This window comes from Pan troglodytes, chromosome 18, assembly GCF_028858775.2.
Source record: "Pan troglodytes isolate AG18354 chromosome 18, NHGRI_mPanTro3-v2.0_pri, whole genome shotgun sequence".
Taxonomy (NCBI): Eukaryota; Metazoa; Chordata; class Mammalia; order Primates; family Hominidae; genus Pan; species Pan troglodytes.
This window is the reverse complement of record NC_072416.2, coordinates 60402872-60413443: the sequence shown is the minus strand read 5'-3', so window position 1 is coordinate 60413443 and position 10572 is coordinate 60402872. Positions and strand designations below refer to the sequence as shown.

Below are 10572 nucleotides of genomic sequence, written 5' to 3'. Positions count from 1 at the left end.
AAAAAGCCAGAACCTTAAGACCTGATGCTGGTGGTATCTTCCCAAGGAATAGTTGTTATCTTCAGTCTCTTTTGAGCATGATGTCAGGTTACTCAAGGTCCTCCATCATTTTGGTCATATGTAAATTTTCTGTGTCATTATTCAAGCCATACTACATGTCTGCCATACCAAATACCTGTAATCCTTATAACTAGAGACACACTTCTTTGATCAGTTTCTGTGTTCTTAGTGATACACAATTTTTTATTTATCTACAAGAAACTACCTCTTTTTTTATGACAACATTAGCTTTCATATGTTTGTTTCAGCACATTCACAATCTGCCTTGGATTATAAAATATTAGTATAAAAACTTCTTCGGAATCAGTTAGTCATGCTGTGTTAAATCATGATTCCATCCTTTACTAGCTGTGAACATCTATGCAAGTCACTGAATCTCTCAGAGCTGAAGTTTCCTCATTTGTAAGATGAGAAAAGTATAAATTTTTGCATGTGTCATCATAGAAATTAAATAAAATAATGCATATAACAAGCTGTACAATGCCTGACCCGTAGTGGACCAATAGAATCTTATAATGCTAGCTGGTTTCCTCAAGAACAAATCATAGTCAAACAAAAAAATATATATTATTGATAGTAAAAGCAAATTATAGCCAATAAAATATCAAAGACTATTCGTTGGTAGGTACTTCATTAATTAAACTAGAAAAGCAACAGAGCACTCTCTACTGGGAGACAATTTTCCATAGGTCTCTTGTGTTTCTCAGTATCTTGTGAGTACAGTCGGTGAATGACCTTTGGTTCCAGAGTATCTTTTCAAGGATTCTATATAGCAAAACACCTTGGAAAATACTGATAGTGTCACCAGAGCAGGTTTGTTTACTATCTAGTGCAGCAGATAATGTCTTTTTCCAGACCAATGTTTGGGAAGGCTTCCTTACAGTTTATTATATGTTTAAAAAATTGTATTCACCAATCTTGAGGCTTTTTCGCTGTGATGAAAATCCACTCTATGCACAGCTTCAACTGGACCTCTCAGGGTTGCCTCCATGAAACTTGCAGGATAAGGAGAACTGATGCAAAAATGATACTCATGCTAATTACTGTGCCATTAGTAATAAAGCCCTGTGTCTCTGATCCAGGGGTCTCATGTCTTCTGCTGGCATCCGTTAAACTGTGGTATGTTAAATTGTTAGTGGGTTAGTAAGGTAAAAATCTCAGAACGTTCACTGTTTTTGTCACACCTTGATCTGATTATGTTATTAAAAGTGATTTAGAGAAAACAACCTAAATGTCCATCAGCAAAATGTGGTACATCCACGCAGTGGGATGTTATGCAGCCATAAAAAGAAATGGAACACTGCTGTATGCTATAAGAAGGATGAACCTTGAAAACCTTATGCTAAATGAAAGAATCCAGAAATATATTGTAAGATTCCATTTATATTAAATATCCCAAATAAGCAAATCCATAGAGACTGAAAGTGGGTGAGTGGTGGTCAGTGTATGGGAAGAGGGAGGAATTGAGACTGACTGCTAATAGGTACTGTGGCTCCTTTTTGGGCTGATGGAAATATTCTGGAATTAGAAAGTGGTGATGATTGCACAACATTGTGAATATGTAAAAGAGAGAGAGAGACAGAGAGACAGAGACAGAGACTCTTTTGTGTTTCTGAAAAAGCATGGATTAGGGGCCAGCAGACAAGGCTTTGAATCTTGGATATTTCTTTTACCATTATTGCCAACTCCGTAATCTCTCTATGCCTCATTCTTCATGTTCACAAGTGATCAGCTAATACCAACTCACAGATTCATTGTGTGTATGAAACCTGAGAATGCCTCAGTGGCTGATTCAGAATTGATGTCTGTTAATTACTGACTATAAAGGTGAAAATGGCAACAATTTCTTCAGAAAATAAATTAACTAAAAGAAAAAGGAGTGGCTACACTTCTAATGTATGCCACCATATGCTTATAAATGCATATCCAGAGTTACAGTGAGTCTACTGTGGATTTGTAGAAATATTTATCTTACCAACATTTAAATAAATACACTTAAAAAATAGTGTTGTTTATGTTTCTGCTAGTAATTGGAAGTATCCTTTCTCATGCACAGTTCTATAGTAAGGAATACACTGTCAACAGAATTTATATGCAAATAACTCCTTAGTGTGCTTTAGTTGGAAGATGTTGGATAATTAAATCATCCTGAGAATACATTTCTAATAGCTTCTCTGTTTCTGGACCTTGCTCATTTTAAGAAGTGGTGTATCATTTTGTAATCAAAGTGGCAATGTCAGAAAGCCTTGGTTTATTAAAAAAATCATTGTATTTTCTTAAAATGGTGAAATTCTTTCATTGATATGACTGAGATAGGCTGATGGAATGTATTTCATGATGGTGAAATATAATAGCATGGAAACAACAGCCATCCGTAGAGTAGTTGGGTATTAGACTGTGGTACATTTTAATAAATAAAGCCAACTTTACCATATTCATTCTAAATGATGCACATTTTTACATAGTTGTGAAAATCCCACATCGACTTTAGTCAATCGGTGCTTTAAAAATATTTAGATATTATTTGAGAGTATCAGAAATAATAGTTATTCCTCATGGCATTTGAAATAGAGCCATCAGAGTGCACTCCTCATCTACTAGATAACAATAGGAAGACGAGTGAGGCAGGGTGACTGAGACAAAGAAATAAGGACCTGGCAAGTCTGGTTAGCAAAGGGTAAGATAAAGGGCATCAATGGACTTTGAATGACGCAGAGGCCAAGACAGATCAGCATGAGAAAGGGAGGTGGTGGGAAAAGAATCAACATTTTAAAGGGTAGAGAATGTGTTTCTATTTTCCTCTAGCTTTTCTCATTCAAATCTCATTTTTCAAGATCTTCCTTTCTATTCATCTTCTGTCCTCTATTCAGTGTTTTTCCCTCTTGATGTCTCCTAGGCTACCACCTGCTGTCCTTGTTTCTCTACATATCATTTTTCACCATCCAGTCTTTTATTTCTTTTCCAGTTATTACCTCAAGCCAATTTCCCAAATTGGATCTAGGGGCCTAGTTTCTCAACATCTCACTTGGGAGTGTCCAGGCAGGGGCCCAAGCTGGAGGCAGCCAGGAGTGAGGGGCGTGGGCAGGAACTGTATACCTGCTTCAGTTCAATGCTTCTTGGATGCAACTAGCCCCAGGGGCTGCAGGGAGGGTCCTTGGAGAGAGTTTCGCTGTGCCAATTTTAAATGCTGCCTAGGCCCTGGTGTTTTGGTCCCTCATACAATGACTGCAGACCCTGACACAGTTCCAAATATACTGAGTTGAATGAATACAATGTCAAAGGAAGAAGCAGCTGCTTTAGAAAAGGCATCGTGGCCTTGATGCCTGTCTCCAACTGTGTGTAAACACTTACCTTCCTAGGTGATATTCCAAAACTCAGTCCATATTGTAAACGTCTGAGATACAAGAATATATTTTTTAAGGTCCTTTAAGGTATTATTTAAATTTTTAGTAGAGTTTCATTTATTTTTAATAATTATTTTTATATTGCAAGTAGAAATGATTTTGCAATTATGGTAGAGTATTAGTGTCTAGTGCTGTCAGAACAAAATATCACAGACTGGATGGTTTAAACAATAGAAATGTATTTTCTTTAAATACATTTAGAGGCACCCTCTGTATGTGCCTGCATCTAAGTTTTCTCTTATAAATACACCAGTCATATTGGATTAGGGGCCACCTTAATGTCTTCATTTTAACTTGATTATTTCAATAAAGACCCTATCTCCAGACAGTCATATTCTGAGGAAATGGGTGTTAGGATTTCAACATCTGATATGTGTATAGAAAATGTCAGACAGGTAATGTGCCAACATTGTAATAACGTTAGTGAGAGGCATGTCTCACATATGAGTGTTGAAACACAATCATCATGTTTATGTACAACAGAAAGATTACGTATTAATTTTTTGAGGGGGACACAATTCATTCCATAACAGGTAGTACTATAAAATTTCATTTAAAAACACTTAAATAAACATTTTAGCTAAAAATTATTAAATACACATTTCAGCTAAAAATTATTAAGTAAATAATAAGTATTTGTAAAGCACTAAATAAGGATGAACTCTCCTCTAATATTTCAAAAATTATGTCAGGAATGCAGTAGAATATAACTAATGAAAGTTTGGAACATGCAGATCCAGTGAAATTTCACCTTTAAAGTCAATTTAGTGTCTAAAATAGTAGGTGACACTCAATAGTTGTTAAATAAATAAAGAAATCTCTTAGGGTGGGGTGAGAAGAAAATAGTGAGAAGAATGGTGAAATTAGAAAGAAGTGTTCCTAAGCAACCAGATAGAAAAAGTCAACTGCAACCAACATCCCCCAACTCATGATGTGGAGGAAATATATCATGTGCTCATTTGCTGTAAATCCCCTTTACCAATATAGATGTTAGCAAAAAATGTATTTTAAAAAGATGTGTTTCTTGTCTTTGAAAGCTTTCCAATCTAGTAGAAGAGAAATAGGCTCAAGTAGAGGTCTATACAGGCTACTTAAATATTTATCTCATTAAAATGTAAGATCTTCCCCTCCCAGAGACAGAGCCATTTCATGTGATTATTGTCTGTTTTAAACATATGATCAAAGATTTCCCTGCCTTGGTGAACTGCCTCTTACTTCCCTTTGTCTCTTATGCTTCTTCCTCATGTAACTAGAGATTCCACCTCACATCTTCATTCTTATCCTGCCACTAAGCTTGGGCTCCATAAAAACATATTTCTTATTGCTTCTTCGTAATTTATGCTCAACTAATATTCTCTCTCATATATGTCATATATATGATAGGATATATCATATATATGATTCACTTCTCAGTTTAACTGTTTCTCAAATTTTATTAGTATCTGTAAGTTTAGACAAATTTGGAATCTCTCACTTTCTATTTCCAAATAATCTAAATAATCAGCAATTCAATGGAGAGAGTTTAATAATGCAGTATATAACTAAATAAATATATTATAAAGAAAATAAGAGCTACAGCTCATGGACGTAATCTACTAGTTGCTCATGTGGAAACAATGGAATTTAATAGCTAACAAGACAAATGAACTGGGTTTCCAGCATAAAATACTTATTTTTAAAGAAAAATGTACAATTACAACAAGAAAAGTGGTGACACAAACTAGGTATGTCACATTTTTAGTATTTTCTGACCCAAATTATACAGCATCCTGTTCAACTAGTCATATTTTCTATGACGTTAAACAAGAATTCTTACATTTTGCTAGTACAAGCCTAAAGTAGAATCAATCTTTTGAATAGCATCTATGTAACATATATTAAATATTACATACATTACATATATTATATTTATGTAATATATATTAAAATTCATATTGCAATGAAATCTACTCAGTGATCAATCTGGCAGTCAGTAAGAAAAAAATTATTGATGCACACAATAACATTGATGATTTTCAAATGCATTTTGCTAAGTGAAAGAAGGCAGACTAAAAGACAAACTTTATTGTATGATTTCATTTATATGACTTTCTTGTAAGGACTAATCTGTATGGACAACAAAAAATTTTATGTTTGCATGGGCTAAACATGAAAGGAGGGGTTGATTTAAAAAGGAGCATGGAGGATTATTTGAAATGATGGAAGTATTCTCTATTTTTATTGGGGTGATTTTTACACCACTGAAAGAGTTTGTAAAAACTCATAGAACAGTAAGCCAAAAAGAGTGAATTTTACTGTGGTAATTATACCCCAACTAACCTGACAATACAGTTTAAGAACAAAAAAAAGGCTGACAAATTAGGGATAAAAACAAGCACTCCATATGTCAAAACATAAAAGGGCATTTCATAAAAAAAATTAAAAGAAGAAATAAAAGTTATTCAACCTCATTAGTCGTCAAATAAACTCAAAATTTTAAATGATAATTTGATTTAGTTTACCATAAAATCTGGTTTATGCCCTGGAAAATATATTTTTATACGTTTATAATAAGCATAAAATTGGTTAAGATGTTTACATAAAGCAATACAGCAATATGCATCAAAATCCTAAATTATATATGTGTTTAGATCCAGCATATCCACTAGGGGAAAAGAAGCTTTAAATGTTTCAACATGTATTAATAAAGATATTAATTCTAAAAGGAGTAATAGGAAACACATCGAAAGTCAAAAAAAAAAAAAAAGGAAATGGACAAAAGTAATTAAATACCTTTATAAAGTAGAAGAGAATATGGACATCAAAATGAGAGTGTAGATATAAATGTTTTATTGACATAGAATTTTCAGGATATATTGTGGGTAACATTTCAATAAACAAATACATAATTTGTACCTGTGTTAGGCTAATCTTACATTGCTATAAAGAAATACCCGAGACTGGGGAATTAATAAAGAAAAGAGATTTAATTCACTCACAGTTATTCAGGCTGTACGGGAAGCATGATGCTAGTGTTTGATTAGCTTTTATGGTGAAGGTTTCAGGGAACTCTTATTCATAGAATAAGGTGACAGGGAGCCAGCACATCACATAGCCAGAGAGAGAGACAGAGAGAAAGAGTAGGGGGATGTCACAGACTTTTAAACAACCAGACCTCATGTGAACTAAGTGGACAAGAACTCATTTATCACCCCAAGGGGATGATACCAAACCATCCACGAGGGATTCGCTCCATGATCCAATCACCTCCCACCAGGCTCCATCTTCAACATTGGGAATCATATTTCAACATAAGATTTGGAGGAGAAAAACATCCAAACCATATTGGTACTACCTTACAATCATTTTTCAGGCATATATTTTAAGTGTATGTAAAGTTCTACCTATCTATCTATCTATCTTGATATAAATACAGATATATAACAATGATTTGTCCTTATTTATACCACCATCTATATCTTCCTAGATACTTCCTATATATACATCCTAAAAAAAGTTCAAATAGTACACATCATGTTATTTTCTTAATTTGACTTGCAATGAATTTCTGAGTAATTTCTTATAATTTTATTCTCTACGTATAGTATAAAATTAGATCATGATGTTGAGGCTCAGTAAATAATACCCCACAATATGGTTTGTTGGCATGTTAAACACTTTGAATGAAAAAAAAAAAAAAAGGAAAGACTTTAGAAGCTGCCTCGAAACTAAATACTCTCTGATTTTCTCTTGTCTCACTACCCCCAGTTCTCTTTGGAATTTCCTTAACTGATTGAGGGAACTTCTTTCCAAAAGAAATACAAGAGCTCCTGCCTAGGAATCTCATCAAATAAACAGGAAAAATTTAGCACCTGAGAAAAGATGAAAAGTTGTGACCATTCCCAGACAGACTTTTGATTTATTCTCGAGTGCAGCTATGAGAGATTATCTTAAGAGACTTTATCCGCATAATAAGACAGCCTTTGTTTGCAGTACAGTTCTGCCCCTCACCATCCCACTGCTTGTTCCATTCAGTCTCCACAGAGAATCATTTAAAAATTATTGTCTGGTCTTTGACCTCATTCAATTTCTCTGAAAATCATATACTATTCCTCAAAATTGCCTATGTCCCTCATTTTTTCTTTCCCTCATAAATAGTGCATTTAACCCTAAACTATCTTGAGTGGGTTTTTCTTTCTTTCTTTTTGTTTTTTTAGTATCATTTTTCCAGGACTCCTGTGTCCATGTGCATGTTAATAAGTGTGTATGGCTTTTCTGCTAATTTGTCTATTGTTAATTGACTTCAGCAGACATTCAGAGGGCAGAAGTGAGGCTTAGCACTTGCACATACACTAACATAGAATCATAACTATGTAAATAAAGTAAACAAAATATATCCAAAGGAGACCAGAAAAAAATTCTCCAATTTTTTTTTCTAATTTACAGAATAAAAAAAATTGGTCACATATCTCATTGTTGAAGTGTAATATGTCAACACATGCACACACACACACACACACACACACACACACACCAGCATGACCTTTAGGGAAATAAAAATAATATGGTGAGTATATCTTTGCTAGAGTTTTTTATTTTATTATACATTTTGTGCATGTTTAATGCAGGCCACTGAATTTCAGAATCAAATCCTAAATAGCATGATTTAATACCCTGTGACCTCAGATAAGCTATAGATCATGTTTATTATTTAGAAATTCTATTTGTCTACTCATTACTCATTAGGGACACTTTTGTGGTCACTCATAGACATGCATAGAGTGATAAAAAAATTGTGTTGCCTGATGTACATATTCACAGCTGAGATTGAACAAGGAGATGCTCTGCCTTATTGTTTCCACTATCAGAGTGTAAACAAGTGTTTTTTTTCATGGTCCATTTAGTGCCACAGTTTTCAAATTTTGTGCTTTTTTTTTTTTTTGGCAATTTACCTGTTTAAAATGTCCCCTAAGAATAGCGCTAAAGCACTGTCTAGTATCCATACATGCAAGCTAAGATGGGTCTTGCAGAGAAAATATGTGTGTTAAATAATTTTTTTTTTTTTTTTCTGAGACAGAGTCTCACTCTGTTGCCCAAGCTGGAGTGCTGTGGTGTGATCTCGGCTTACTGCAACCTCTGTCTCCCTGGTTCAAATGATTCTCATGCTTCAGCCTCCTGAGTAGCTGGGATTACAGGCACGCGCCATGATCCATAGCTAATTTTTTGTATTTTTAGTAGAGATGGGGTTTCACCATGTTGACCAGGCTGGTCTTGATCTCCTGATCTCAAGTGATCTGCCAACCTAAGCCTCCCAAAGTGCTGGGATTACAGACGTGAGCCACCATGCCTAGACAGGAATTGTTTTATTTACTCAACTCATAGGTATTAAGTGTTCAATGCCATTCTATTAATAGACCATGACACAAGGACAAGGTATCACCCCTGTCTTTGACATTATTGTTAAAAGAAACAAAACAAAACAAATAAGACAGATAATTATAGTGGTATGAATGAAACTAACAGTGCTAGTGATAAAAAAAAAATGTAAAGAGTAGCCAGGCATGGTGGCCCTTGCCTATAATTCCAGCACTTTGGGAGGTTAAGGCAGGAGGACTACTTGAGACCAGGAGTTCAAGATGAGCCTGGGCAATATAGCAAGACTTTACCTTTACAAAAAAAAAAAAAAATTAGTCAGACACAGTGGCACATGTTTGTATTTCCAGCTACTCAGGAGGCTGAGGTGGGAGACTCACTTGAGCTCAGGAGTTAGAGGCTGCAGTGAGTTATGATTGTACCACTGCACTGCAGCCTAGGTAACAGGGGAACACATTGTCCCCACTCAAAAAAAAAAAAAAAAAAAAAAAAAAAATATATATATATATATGTATGTATGTATGTATGTATGCATGTATATAGAGAGAAAGCCACATGAATAATAATACAATAACACAAAGGGGACATCATAAATATCTTGCATAGATAGAACCAGTCAATTTTGAGGATCTATCTTTCTCAAGATCTGCGTTAGATTCTATACTTTATTGAAATTTGATCCCCAGTGTTGGAGGTGGGACCTTGTGGGAGATGTTTGAGTCATGAATGTTTGACACTGTATTTCCAGTAATGGGTGAGTTCTCACTTATTGGTTCTCGTGTGGGCTGATTGTTTAAAAGAGCCTAGCACCTCCTTCTTCTGTCTCATTCTTCTGTCCTCTCACCATGTGATGCCTTTCTCTTTCCACCATAAGTGGGAGCTTTCTGAGGCCCTCACCAGAAGCACATGCTGATGCCATGCTTCTTGTAAAGTCTACAAAATCTGGAGCCAGATAAACCTCTTTTCTTTATAAATTGCCCAGTCTCGGGTTCTCCTTTATAGCCACATAAATGGAGTAAGACAGTAGCCCGAAGGTCTATGAAATGACAAGGTTTGATATGTTCTAGGCTGAGAAAGGAGAACATCAAGCAGAAATCAAATAAGAAAAGGGAGGAGAAGCACATAACATGTCCAAGATCAGGAGAAAATAGACCATGCAGGTCCTTGTTGTTCTGGAATATATTCTGGCTAAATCTCTTTATGCAACTCATGAAGAAGAGAATAGAAAAAAAGCACTTCATAAAATCAGAAAAACATTTGCCTTAGCAAAGACACCCTAGGGAAACATTTGTTCCCTTTCTACATGGTGTCAGAATTGTTGGGGAACATCTTGAGAGATTCAAATCTAGTCTTCCATATGGGAAAAAGCTTCATAAAAATAAATTGCTGTTTGTTTTAAGAGACCTCATCCCCAGATTTCTCTCCATATCTCTGAAGGGCAATATGTAATACGTCTTGCAGGCATTGCTATGGTAAATACACATTTTTTACTGAATACAAGAGTAAATTGATGCTTCTATTATCAGCAAGTGTTATGTTACTGGGGTAAGGGAGTACTGGTGTTTTTAAAATTATTAACTTGGTTCTTACAGAGTCGAATATTACTGCCCCAGCCTTCTGAGTTTTTTCAATCTTTTCAATTGCATCTATTATGTTTTCAGGTGGGCTCCTTTCTATTTTGACATGGAAAGTTCTTAAGGTGAGATCTTTGTACCTCAAATTAATAATTTTGAGACTAATCAGGGTTCGATGGTTA

The 10572-nt window shown here is 34.9% G+C and overlaps 1 non-coding gene across 1 annotated transcript; it reads right to left on the bottom strand.

Annotated features, from left to right (window-relative positions):
* Nucleotides 1-3849: 3849 nt before the first annotated feature.
* Nucleotides 3850-3953, bottom strand: LOC112205967 (small nucleolar RNA U13). The gene has a single exon (XR_002940099.1). It is a non-coding gene; the product is annotated as a small nucleolar RNA U13 (small nucleolar RNA).
* Nucleotides 3954-10572: the final 6619 nt, after the last annotated feature.